The sequence below is a fragment of the Panthera uncia genome (assembly GCF_023721935.1).
Source record: "Panthera uncia isolate 11264 chromosome A1 unlocalized genomic scaffold, Puncia_PCG_1.0 HiC_scaffold_17, whole genome shotgun sequence".
Lineage (NCBI taxonomy): Eukaryota > Metazoa > Chordata > Mammalia > Carnivora > Felidae > Panthera > Panthera uncia.
Genome location: NW_026057577.1, coordinates 102915994 through 102926231, shown reverse-complemented (window position 1 = coordinate 102926231; position 10238 = coordinate 102915994).

The following is a 10238-nucleotide window of genomic DNA, read 5'->3' as shown; positions in this document are numbered from 1 at the left end:
TGATTTACTCCAGTGGTGGTAAACTAAAGAACAACTCAAAGTCCTACCAAGATCTCAAAGGGTTGCATATTTGAATGGAAGCCAGACGTTGAACGGAAGCAGAAAGAAGAAATAAAAAAGAGTTGAGTGGAAATAAATGAAATACAGACTAGAGAGACAATAGAAAAGATCAATGAATGTTTTTTTTTTTTTACAAGATAAACAAAATAGACAAACCATTAGCTAGTTTACTAGGAAAAACAGCGAGAGGACTCAAAATTAGAAATGAAAGAGGAGGCATTACAACTGATACCATAAGGAAAATATGATGAATGAACAATTATCTCCTCTTCAAAGTCTCACTTTATCTTCATTTCCTGAGACAGTAATATGATATTTATTTTTATCCTTTTAATGTCATAATTAACAGGTATAGATTTCTAAATGTTAACTCAGTCTTAAATTCCTATAATATACTACTTGGTTATAATATATTGTCCTTTATATATTGCTGGCTTTAATGCATCAGTGTTCATGCGTGATATTAGCCTGTAATTTTCCTTCCTCAGAATATTCTTGTCAATTTTTGATATCATGGTTATGGTGGCCCCCAAATCAGTTAGTGTTCCATTTTATTTATTGTAGAACCTGACATAATTTCTTCTTTAAATACTTGGTAAAACTCATCTGTAATGCTATCTGGGCCTGTGGTTTTCTTTGGGGAAATATTTTAAATTATGTATTCAATTTATTTAATGTTTACAGTATTGTTTCAATTTTCTATTTCTTCTTATGTCAGTTCTGGTAAGTTACATTGTTGTAGGAATTTGTCTATTTCCTCTAAAATTTGAAGTTTAGAAGTAGTTTTTAATATTATCCCTTATGATATTTTCAGTGTTTAAAATATCTATAGCAATGCCCCTCTCCATTTCTGCTCTTGGTTATTTGTTCCTTCCTTTTGAACTTGATTTGTCTCAGTAAGGATTAATTTTTTATTTAATTACTTTCTGCTCTTACTGTTTTCTTTCTTCCACTTTATTTAGGTTTAGTTTATTTCATGCCTAACTTCTTGAGATAGAAGCATAAATCATTGTTTTTTTTCAGACTGTCCTCTTTTTTAATATGTGAGTTTTAAGATTGTAGGTTTTTCTATACACATGATCTTAGCTTGAGCTCCCAAATTAATTATCATTGGTTACCCATTGTTACATCACTAGCTCCTATCAGAGTGCTCAGTCTCTCCTATGCTCAAAGTGTTCTAAAGCCTTCTTATTTCATTTAGGATAAAGCCCAAATCCTTACATTGGTACACTTGTCCCTCCACGATCTGCCCCAACTCCCTCATTGGTTTCATCTGCTGCTGCTCACTCCCATATCCAGCTTACTCCAGCCACATTTGCTCCCTTGCTGTTCCTTAGAAGCATCAGACAGACTCCTGTCTCTGGAAAGTTTATACTTCAGATAAACACATGACTTGCTCCCTCCCTTTATTCAGGTCTCTGTGACATGTACCTTTTCATAAAAGCCTTCTATGACTACCCTACATAAAATAGCACTCTTAGCACACTCTATCCCCTTTGTCTTGATTTATTTTTCTTTATTATGTCTCTTTGCCAAATGACACAAAATAAATTTAAATTTGTTGGTTCCTCCCTTCTTCCTTATCTAGAATGTAAACTCCACGAGAGCAAGATTTTTTTAATTAATTAATTAATTCTAGAACAGTGTCTGGCATATAGTAAATAATCTACAAATATTCACTGAATGAATGGACCCTGTGCTTGGAGTTAGGAGATCTAGAGTAAATATTTCTGAACCTATCATTGATCAGCTATGTGACCTTAGGCAATTTTAACTTTCTAATACCCAATTCCTTTATTTGTATAATAGGAATAAGAATTGTTGCCCATCAGATAATGAATAAAAAGTTCTTTATGAAGTATAAAAAATTATGAGACATTTTTCATATTATGGTAAGAAAATGTCTGACCATCTCGTGTCCCAAATTTCTTTCTCTTTGGACTTCCGTGGTGTTAACACTCCTTTGGGATAAGATGCTTTGTTGTATTTGGCTCTAGTTAAAACATAGGTTTGTTTCCTGGAAAGAATAACATTTTCACACTTCTGTAGCCACTCGCAAGTCAGCATGAATTGATATAGAATTCGTTGTCACTGAAGGCATAGGATATAGGAGAGGTGTGTTTTGATGAAGAAAGCAGGAAGTAAAGATCTAGAGCACAGGGAAGAGGAAGTTCTGGAAGGGTAGTTTCAAGGGCACTGGGGAAAAAATTAAGAAATTCTTTATTACTCAGGTTAGGCTGTGTTATACTACACTAGAGAACTACCTCATGTTTTCAGTAGCATAGTCCAGGAAAGGTTAGTTTCTTACCCTTTTAGAATCTGCTGTGGGTCCGGGTCGGGGACGGGGGTAGTTGTGTTTTTATACATGTTTGTGTGTGGGATTTTGTAGGAAGTCTTAATTAAAAAATAGTAGCTTTAATAAAGTTTTATGGAAGTATTGCAGTCCTATGTGTTGACAGAAGATTTAACAGAGTTTATGTAGGAATATCCTTGAATATACTGTTGTGACTGTAGCCCTTTCTACATAGAATTTAGATATAATTGTTGCACTCTGCAACTGAAAGTTGTATCATGTGGTTTTATGAATACATGTGTTTATGGGGGAATGGGACATATTATTTGATTTAGAACTTTAACAAAATGCTACCATTTATTGAGTACTTCCTGTGTAACAGCTGCAAGGCTAAGGGCTTTAGACATCTTATTTAATCCTTGAAATAGCTCCCCAAAGTAGGTGCTACCCACTTTATAGTGAGGAAACTAATATTCATAGGTATGAAGAAATTTCACTTCAATCATATAACTAGGTAGCAGAACTTAGACCAAATTCAGGTCTGCTCAACTCCAGAGTTCGTGGTCTTATGAATGCAATGCTGCCCACCCTTCCCCACCTCCAAGTAATACATCCTAAATGCATAATTTCTGTAAGTCTATCAACAGACCAGAACTGATGACGATGATGATGACAAATATAGTAATATAGTAGGGGTCACATTTGATTTCATAGCACTTGGACTCTGGTTTGGGCTGCCAGAGATGTCCTGCTGTACAGGTTTAACATTTCCAACCTTGCTATCACTCCTTTGGGCTAAGACCTTGCTGGTGGTAGACCCTAGTTAAAATGCAAATATGTTTCTTGGGAGCAGTAATAAATTAACACCAATCATTATGACCACATCAGCTGATTTCTATCATCAGGGAACAATCAAGGGGAGGAGACAAAATTTAAAATAGTTTTTTAGGAAGCAATTTAATGTAGTATATACTCAAATGAGGAATTAAATATAATTGAGTGGGAGGTATGTTTCACATAAACATAATGGGTAGCTTAGTGAGGGAAGGGTTTCATAATTGGCAACAATTATGAGTAAAGGCTTCCTGGAGTAGGTAAAACTTGATAAGAGTCTTGAAGTCTTGATTGATTTGAAGAACATTTATTTGCCTAATAATCCAGATTTCCTAAAATCTTCTATAGTAATTATCTAGTGTTTTTTTCTGCCATAACTGTTACCTTTCTGCATCTTCTCTTTTTTTGGGAAATGCTTCTTTCTCTACTCCATGTGACTTGAGCGGGAGCTGCCATCTTTTTAAAGACCTCTCTCCCAGGTTGTATTAATTGCCATGAAATAAGCACTTGATCTGATCTGAGCCAATGAAAATAGCCAAATTTATGGCCACAGTTGACGAGTTCAGTGATTGGTACCTGACCAAAGATTAGTTAATCAGTTCCATTTGTTGGATTTTTGAGTTTGGTACTAGAGAAAGCGAATCTTGGTTCCTCTGTGGGTTTGTGCTTTGTGAATTCTGAGATCCTGGAGCTATGGTGGTCATCTTCTTGGCTGGTCTTATTTTATTTTATTTTATTTTATTTTATTTTATTTTATTTTATTTATATTTATTTTTGAGAGAGAGTGAGAGAGAGCGCACATGTGCACACAAGTGGGGGAGGGGCAGAGAGAGAGAGACACAGAATGGGAAGCAGGCTCCAGGTTCTGACCTGTCAGCGCAGAGCCCAATGTGGGGCTTGAACTCAGGAACTATGAGATCATGACCTGTGCTGAAGTCAGACGCTTAACTGCCTGACCCACCCAGGCACCCCCTGGCTGGTCTATTTAAAAAAAGAATAAAGTAGACCTGTAAAATGAAACAGAAATGAGGGGTGCAAAGAGGGTCTTGGTGGCACTTAATTATCTGATTCCAGGGGTCTTTGACATCCATCTTTATGCACTGCTTTGGTTATTCAATCTTCATATGAATAACTTCTAATAATCCCTGCTGCCACCACTAGCTATCTTTTGCCCTTAGCTAGTTTGAGTTGAATTTTTGTCAAATGCAGCAAAGAGTCCTGATGAATATTTCAATGTGACTTCATGTTGAAATAGATAGAATAGGGATTATCTTTATTTTACAGAGAACAAAATGAGGCTCAGAAAAAAAAAAAAATAATGTAACCAAGATTCTAAAAAAGATGAAGAGTTGACCTAAAATATACAGTCTTCTCTCCCTGGAGAAAACATTAGGAGGTTCAAAGAGATGTGGGCAGGAAAAGTCTGCTCTCTTGGGAGATTCATTATACTAACTATGAAGAGAATGGCTTCCCATTGCTGTGGTATTCTGAATGTTCTGACACCAAATTTTGGTATCATTTTAGCTTGGGGTTTTTTCTTTCCTTTGTCAGCAAACCTTGGCTTTTGAGGAAACAAAGGAAGCCCAATTCCACCACAGCACCCACTTTCCATTTTACTTTAGGTCTGTGGGGTTACCCAGGTCTGAAATCAGTCATAACTATCTGTTTGTGTCGTAATGATGTAACACTGAAAAGAATGGCTTTTGACAAGGACTGATTCCAAAATGATATGAAATAATTGATTGTCTCACGCTTATCAAAGCACACTGAAATTCCTATTAACCTAGGGACTCAGAAAGATGCAGAAAGAACAAACCCTTGAGTTTAAGGACAAATTTTGCTTATGCTATCTTCAAAAAAAGGAAGACAAGAAGAGAAACTTAGTACATTTAAAAATTTATAACTTCCATTACTTAAAAAAAAACGATTTAAGATGGCTTCAAAGGATATAAAAATATGGGAAGAGAGTAAGTTAAAAGTAGAAGAGATTAAAAATGACGATCAGGTAGAGCCATTATATAGAATTAGGAGTGAGGCCAGTAAAAAACAAATAGGTCACAATCCTATAGGTATTTGACAACTGGTTCTCAAGTTGAGCTTTAAGCTTTCTTGTTGTCAGTGCAAGCCAGAAAACCCAATCAACTACACAGTTTGCAATTCCATGAGATAAAACAAACCAAATCCGTAGGATAAGTACAATTGCATCTGATCCTATGACCAGAAATAATGTGACTTGGGTTCTTACAAAGAGAGCACTGTGTTGTATAATGTAAAGCCCTCAAGGGCCCCTGCCAAGAGACCCCAGGATGAGATTCACAGCCCTGGTTCTCATAGCTGAGAGTATTATTTCTCAAATTTTAATCATTTTTATGATTTCTACCATATCTACTTAATTACATTAAAAATTTATTAACCTAATATATTTTTGATGTAGTTTTTACTTGGACCCAATTTTAAACTTAATTTCATTTTAGCAAGGTAGATGGGCTAGTTCTATTTTTCTAATACCCTTTAAATTAAGTTTATAAGTATTGAAATTAAAAAGTCTATTATAGCCCAAAATTTTCTTATGTACCCCTAGTGATATGTGGGCTACACTTTGGGAAACAGTGGCTCAGGGAAAAAGAAGAACCCCGACATTTGAATAACCGTGACCTTATTGCATCTATCTCTCATGAAGTATTACCATCATCAGAGATGAGAAAACCAAGGTTAGGACTTGTGCAAGGTCCCGCAAAAGCCAAGCTGGGATGAAACTCGAGTTTTCTGATGAAAGTCAAGGTCTAGCTTCTAGCTGAATATGTGGAGGGCCTTTTCCCAAGCTGAAGTTCAAGCTCTTTATGACAGTTGGCCTTTTTGCTTCCTGCCAGAATGCCTCACCTACTGCTTGTGATGCCTACCTGTGGTTACTGGAACCCAGTCTGCTGGACCAAAGAAAGGAAGTCTGACAGGCAGATGTGGAATCCTAAAGAGGAACTTCATCCACTGCTATGGACAGCTCTACCTCTTCCTGCCCCCATGGATTTTTGGGGAAGTACTTTGGTGGCTTGCCAGTCTCTCATTAGGCAGGGCCACTTGTCCTGGGTTGACCTAACCCACTGGTGGAAAGTACAGCTGGGAGATTTAGAATGGTTGCAGTTTGACATTGATTCTTCGCAGCTCACTGTCACCGTGAGCTTTTTTGGTAAGATGTTGAACTAAAGTTTGTTGTAGAGGATCATAGGATTCCTCCTAATACTGGGGGACATTTGGAGTCATAACTGACAGTGGCTTTCTGATGACAACTTGTGCAAGCTCAGAGGAGAAGCCATCTCTCTCTCACAGGAATATGACTTTGGGTAAATCACCTTGAACGCTGGACCCATAGGTGTGGTCTGTACTCCCACTGAGCCCTGATTTGTAGCATAAGCCTTTTTTCTCTTCCTCCTCCTCCTTCTACTACTTCTTTTATGAATAGAAGTAATGTTTCATGCTTCATCTTTCTCTTAAAGAGATTTTTAAAATCTCATAGTTAAAAATATTATTTAAAACCTTTTTATTTTGAGGTAAGTATAGATTCACATGCATTTGGATAAAATGCTACGGTAAAATCCTGTGTAACTTTTACCCAGTTTTCCCTAATGGTAATTTTCTTAAAGAAATTTTAGAATTACTGAGATACAATTTGTCCATAATAAAACTCGTTCTTTTAAAGTATACAATTTGATGAGCTTTGACTAATATGTACAACTGAGTAACTCCCATCGCAATCAAAATACAGAACATCTCCATCATCCCCAAAAGTTCCTTCATGCCCCTTTGCAGTTAATCACTTCTCCCCATTCCTGGCCCCTAGAAACTGCTAATCTGTTCTCTGTCCCTATATTTTTGTCTTTCCTAGACTGTCTTTTAAATGGAATCATATGGTATGTAGTCTTTTGTGTCTTTTTTTTTCACTTAGTGTAATGCTTTTGAGATTCATCCATGTTTCTGAATGTATCACTAGTTTGTCTTTTTTAAATTGCTGAGTAGTTTTCTTTATATACCACAATTCATTTATACACTCACCAAGTGATGGAAATTTGCACCATTTACTGTTTTTGGCTACTAGGAATAAATATACTATAAACTTTCTTATATAAATCTTTGGGAGGACATTTCTCTTGGGTAAATTCTTAGAGTAGGATTTCTAGGTTGTATGGTAAAAGTATGTTTAACTTTATACGAAACTACCAAATTATTTTCCAAAGTGATTGTACAATTTTGCATTTCCAATAGCAATATATAAAAATTTCAGTTCCTGCATATCCTGCTCCACACTTGGTATTGTCAGTTATTTTGAAAATTTTAGTCATTCTAGTGGTATCTTACTTATGTACTTTTTTTTCCTTTTTCTTCTTTCTTTCTTTCTTTCTTTCTTTCTTTCTTTCTTTTCTTTCTCTTTCTTTCTTTCTCTCTTTCTTTCTTTCTTTCTTTCTTTTTCTTTCTTTCTGTTTTTTCTTTCTTTCTTTCTTTCTTTCTTTCTTTCTGCCATTTGAATATCTCCTTTGGTAGATGTCTGTTTGAATATTTTGCCTATTTTTTGATTGAGTCATTTGTCCTCAAATTAATGAATTGAAAGCAGTTTTCATATTTTCTAGATATAAGTCTTACACTAGATATGTGATTTAAAAATATTTTCTCCCAGAGCGCCTGGGTGGCTCAGTTGCTTAAGCATCTGACTTCAGTTTAGGTGATGATTTCACAGTTTATGAGTTTGAGGTCTGCTTCAGGTAAGCCCCGCTTCTCTCTCTCTCTTCCTCTCTCTCTCTGCCCTTCACTCACTTGTGCCCTCTCTCTGTCTCTCTCAAAAAAAAAAAAAAATGTTTTCTCCCAGTCTGTAATCTGTCTTTTCATTAAAAAAACAACCACAGTGTATTTCAAAGACAATATATTTTTCATTTTATGAAGTCCAATTTTTCAGTTTTTAAATTTTGTGGTTTGTGTTTTTATGTCCTAACACATTTTTTGCTTAATGCAGTCACAAAGATTTTCCTCATGTTTTCTTTTAGAAGTTTTTTAAAAAAATTATTAAATGTTTATTTTTGAGAGAGAGAGAGTGCTAGCAGGGGAGGGGCAGAGAGAGAGGGAGACACGGAATCTGAAACAGGCTCCAGGGTCTGAGCTGTCAGCACAGAGCCTGACGTGGGACTCAAACTCACGGACTGTAAGATCATGACCTGAGCTGACGTCAGACGCTTAACCAACTGAACTACCCAGGTACCCCTAGAAGTTTTAATTTTAGTTATTATTTTTATATCTGGAATCCATTTTGAATTAATTTTTGTATATGGTGTGAGATAAGAACTGTGGTTTGTAATTTTTGCATTTGAGTACCCAATTATAATACTGCCATTTGGTGAAGAGACTATTTCTTCCCATTAAATTATTTTGGCACTCTTGTCTAAAATCAATTGATACAACATACATATGGATCTATTTTTGAACTCTATTCTGATATGGTTTTTTTATCTTCCAATTTTGTTCAAATTCAAGTTAATTAACATAAAGTGTAGTACTGGTTTCAGGAGTAGAATTTAGTGATACATCACTTACATATACATATGCATATACATATAACATCCAGTGGTCATCACAAGTGCCCTCCTTAATGCCCATCACCCATGTAGCCCATCGCCTCCCCTCTATCAGCCCCTCAGTTTGTTCTGTATAGTTAAGACTCTCTTATGGTTTGCCTCTCTCTGTTTTTATCTCATTTTATTTTTCCTTCCCTTTCCTTATTATTCATTTGTTTTGTTTCTTAAATTCCACTCATATGATATTTGTCTTTCTCTGACTGACTTATTTCGCTTAGCATAATACACCCTAGTTCCAGTGTGTGTGTGTGTGTGTGTGTGTGTGTGTGTGTGTGTGTGTGTGTATGTGCGCAGGCACATGCGTGCATGTGGTTTGGGTTGGTGTATCTATATATCTCTATCTCTATCTCTCTCATCTTCTTTATCCATTCATCAGTGGATGGATATTTGGCCTCTTTCCTTAATTTGACTATTGTTAATAGTACTGCTATAAACATTGGGGTGCATGTGCCCCTTCAAATCAGTATTTTTGTATCCTTTGGGTGAATACCTAGTAGTGCAATTGCTGGGTCATAGGGTAGTTCTATTTTTAACTTTTGAGGAACCTCCATACTATTTTCCAGAGTGGCTGCACCAGTTTGCATTTCTACAAGCAGTGTAAGAAGGTTCACTTTCTCCACATCCTTGCCAACATCTGTTATTTCTTGAGATGTCAATTTTAGTCATTCTGACAGATGTGAGGTGATATCTCATTGTGGTTTTGATTGTATTACCCTGATGATGAGTGATGTCGAGCATCTTTTCACGTCTGTTTTTCTACATGTCTCTGTCCAGTTTTCCCAACACCATTTGTTGAAGAGACTTTTTTCCATTGGATATTCTTCCCTACTTTGTAGAAGATTAGTTGACCATATAGTGATGGGTCCATTTTTGGGTTCTCCATTCTGTTCCATTGCTCCATGTGTCAGTTTTTATGCCACTACCATACTGTCTTGATGATTACAGCTTTGTACTATAGCTTAAAACATGAAATTGTAATGCCTCCCACTTTGCTTTTCTTTTTCAACATTACTTTGGCTATTTGGGGTCTTTTTCTGGTTCCAGACAAATTTTAGGATTATTTGTTCTAGCTCTGTGAAGAATGCTGGTGTTATTTTGATACAGATTGCATTGAATGTGTAGATTGCTTTGGGTATGATAGACATTTTAACAATATTTGTTCTTCCTATCCAGGAGCATGGAATCTTTTTCCATTTCTTTGTCTCTTCTTCAATTTCTTTCATAAGTGTTCTATAATTTTCAGAGTACAGATCTTTTGCCTCTTTGGTTAGCTTTATTCCTAGGTATCTCATGGTTTTGGTGCCGTTGTAAATGGGATCGATCCCTTGATATCTCGTTGTGTTGTTTCATTATTGGTGTATAGAAATGCAACAGATTTCTGTATATTGATTTTATATCAGCAGCTTTGCTGAATTCATGTATCAGTTCTAGCAATT